Here is a 4013-nt window from a genome sequence, read left to right on the forward strand (position 1 = left end):
GAGGTAATTTAGCGTGCTAAACAAACGCGCGCGGGTAACCCGATATATTGATCTTGCGATGCAACCGACTGAATACCGATATGTCCGAGGCGATGTGCGATAAAGGGCGATAAAGAGGCGCGCGCACGAGTGTGTTGTTTGCGAAGGACGGCTGAATAATGCGCTACGATATAATGAATACGCGCGCGCTCCCGCGCATTAAAAGTGACGGCATTATATACGATCGAAATGAGCAAACTCATTACGCGTCGCTGATGTACATATTCTCGCGTAATTGTCAGGCCGGGTAATTACGAGATACAATCGAACCGCGCGCGACAGCGGCGGCGGCGGGTCCCGGTTACGTCGATCATAATGTCGCGTTATTCACTGCAAGTGAATTTTTTACATCCCGTTTCGATTTTACCGCCAAATTCCGTCGACACGAAACGACGGAGATATCAAAACGATTAAAATGACCCAGTTCCCCGACGTTTACGGTCGGACATTCGGACGAGAAGGGACCCGTAATTCTGAGTTATGCCGAGCATTTTGCCGAAGATTACAAGTTACAAATGAGCGCCATATATCGAGGGATTACATCCCGCGTGATGCGGTATTGAAAGAAGACCGGGGCGGCCCGCCCGGCCTGAGCAAACAAGTCCGCGGCACAATTCGTCGACCTTCAACTCGCAGTTTGGCTAGATCCCTAATAAGGGACATCGATAATACGCGAACCCGCAGAGACACGACATATGCTTACGGTAATAATCGCGTAATTCATTGATCTGCCGGAAATTACGCGCGAGAACGCTTCGGCAGCCTTCTCTCGCGATAGTTGCGATCCCCCCTTGCTTTCTCAGACCCTTTTTCCGACTTTACTCGTATGTTGACTGATAAAAAAAAACCGTCATGAGAAAATAGCTGCTAATACACCCTACGTATCTTCCTGTCGATAGTAGAAATGAATAAAACAATCACGTCGATATCTCTTTCTTTACTCTCGTCATTTTCGACAAACGCAATTTCAACAGCAGTGAAAACGTGATCAATAAAATCTAATTATTGGGAAAACTGCCGATCTCTGCTAAGCTTTCAGATTTAATCCGATCAAAGGGACGGCCGGTATAATATGGCGAGTTGAATAAACTTGCTCACTCTCGAATCCGAAGTGTTACACGCGACAGTACATATATCTCGCAGTTCAAAGATTAGTAAATATCCAACAATATAAAAAAGCCAACAATCCAAAAAAGCCAATTAATTCTCTGGGCATTACTTTTTGATCGGCGTATCGCGCCCGAGACCTTCTATTTTATATTCTCTGACGTGAAAGAGCAGTAAGAAGATTCCTCGCAGCCCTGTAAAACGAGATGAATATTTTTCTCTCGAGTCTGCATCGCAAAATGATATTGCAGGATGCCACCAGGATCGCTCTTTCATCGTGACATAATTTATCGCGAAGTAAGCATTGCGTAACTAACGCGCCATAACTAAAGATGAGCCCCGCTCGGCACTCGTCTCTCCACTCGAGCACAATATCGAGATGCCGCGTCCGGAGTAGCATTTCCCGGCCGTTCAGGTTTACGTTTGGTAAAAGGGGCTTCGAATATTGTCAACGTTACGAGCGATTCGACACGCGTTAACAGCGTCACCGGGGGAGCCACGTTAAGTACTTATGTGTACGAGCCTACTGCCCGCCGTTGTACCATTCAAATCGCGTAAATAAATCGCGCCGCTGGATTTGCGCTCGTAAGCGAAACGTTTCGTTTCGATTTTTCATGAAATCTCTCTTTCTCTCGCCCTGCGATTCGTGTTACGGATTAAGCAGCAAGTGATGCAGAAAAGCCACGGCGGATCTAAAGCCACTTCGAAAATTAGACACTCCCCCCCCCCCATTTTCCAATCATTTACACATTATGTCTAATTCCAAGAGATCCAATATCTAGAATTTACAAGTAATTAAGACTAATGACTGTCTACGTTATAAATAATTCTCAGTGAAAAACGCGTCGTCGATCTGTCCTGTTATTATACATTTTATTGCATAACATCGCGGAGAGAAACGACATAACTTGACGGTTACATAAGCATTTATAATAATAATAATCTGTTCCGCAATGTACAACATAGCTCTATGTATTTGTATGTACGAACCTCTACTGCCTGCCGTTATATCAAATCGCGTAAATAAATCGCACCGTCGCGTCGCACCGATGGATTTGCGTCCGTAATCGAAACATTTCAATTTTTCATGAAATCTCTCTCTCCCTCCCCTCTCCCTCTCTCGCTCTTCAGTTCGTATTACAAACTAATCAATAAGTAATATAAAAAAATCACAGCGGATTTAAACTTCGATTACATCCTTATCTTATTATTTTTCAATAATTTACACTACATTTAATTCCTACACGGAAAGAACAATTTTGCTGAATCCAGATCTGAAAATAATTTTTGTTCAATGATCGAAATAATTTTGTGCGAAAGTCAAAATGACTGCTAGAACATCAAAACGTTTTATAGCAATGTTTATCAGTTTTAAAATTCCAACAAATTATTTTAATAATTCAACAAAAAATTATTTTCAGATCTGTTTTTAACAAAATTTTTAGACCTTTTAACAAAATCGTTCTTTCCGTGTATAATTATATCTAATTCCAAGATTCAATATCTAGATTCTAAAACAAATAATAAAAAATAATAACTATTTATATTATAAAACACGGAAAGAACAATTTTGCTGGATACCTACAGATTTGAAAATAATTTTACTGGGCCATCAAAATAATTTTTTCGAAAATGCAAACTGGTTGCTAAAATATTAAAACGTTTTACAGAAATACTCATTATTTTCCAACAACATTATTTTGATACTCCAATAAAATTATTTTTAGATCTGTATCCAGCAAAAAATCGTTCTTTCTGTATAATTCTCAGTGAGAAACGCGCCGTCGATCTGTCCCTATTATATTTTACTGCATAACATCGTTGATGAGAAACGAGTAGACTAATGTACATAGACATTTATAATAATTATTATTTATTGCAATTGTACAACATTCTAGCTGTGTTAAACAAGAGACAAGAAGAGGTACAAGAGATGACGTAGTACAGCAAATAGTGCTGCAACAGGACGTATTACTTGTCCGATTTCAATGACGACGACGGGCGGCGTCGTGTCACCGATATGCGATACAACGTGTTAGCAATGTCAGGTCCCGATAACGTTGGCTCGTTGGACATATACGACGGACGGTAGATCCCGCCGAGCTTCCGGACGAGCCCGCCGATCACCGGCTATACAAGCAAGATACGTCTGTTCACATAATTGTACGATCATTTGAAAAATTGCACTGGGACCTAATCAACGCTAACGACACTCGCCCACACAAGTCTCACGACTAGCTCCTGACGTGATTAATCTTGATAGCAGAAAGGCCAATCAGAGTAAACCGCAGATAGGGCGAAGCAATCACGTATATTGACTTATATTTTTGTGCCTCACTGTCTACGCGCGCGATTTCATTCTCATAAAGTCCCTTTCTTTGTTATCAAGATTTTTCTTCAAACAAGTTTTTCATCTCTTCGCTCGATTCATTTACCTTCAAACTAGATCTTCTTCATTTATATTTGCGTTCATTTTAAAATAATTAAAAATTTTTAATAATATAATTCGATGTAAAACACGAGCTGTCATAAAAAAAAACTAGCGATTAAACTCGTCCAAAAAAAAAAACAGTAGTAAAGTGCTCCTAATTATATAATTGGTTGACTAACGTCAGAAGTAAGCGAATACATTAACGTCGATTGTATGTTTCTCGAAACTTTTAATTAACAACTCGAAAGTTACGCAAAAATTATATAATATATTATGAATGAGAAAATTTCATAAGCTGTTAACAAAAAATCCACTAAATCCACGAAAGCATTATATTGTATTATATAATAATATAATAAGTCTATCCAAAATGTTTTCGTCTTTCCATTTATCTTTTTTAAAACACAAAAAATACTCTATAGAATACCATATGTAC

The sequence above is a fragment of the Wasmannia auropunctata genome, unplaced genomic scaffold (assembly GCF_000956235.1).
Source record: "Wasmannia auropunctata unplaced genomic scaffold, wasmannia.A_1.0 LD336090.1, whole genome shotgun sequence".
Taxonomy (NCBI): Eukaryota; Metazoa; Arthropoda; class Insecta; order Hymenoptera; family Formicidae; genus Wasmannia; species Wasmannia auropunctata.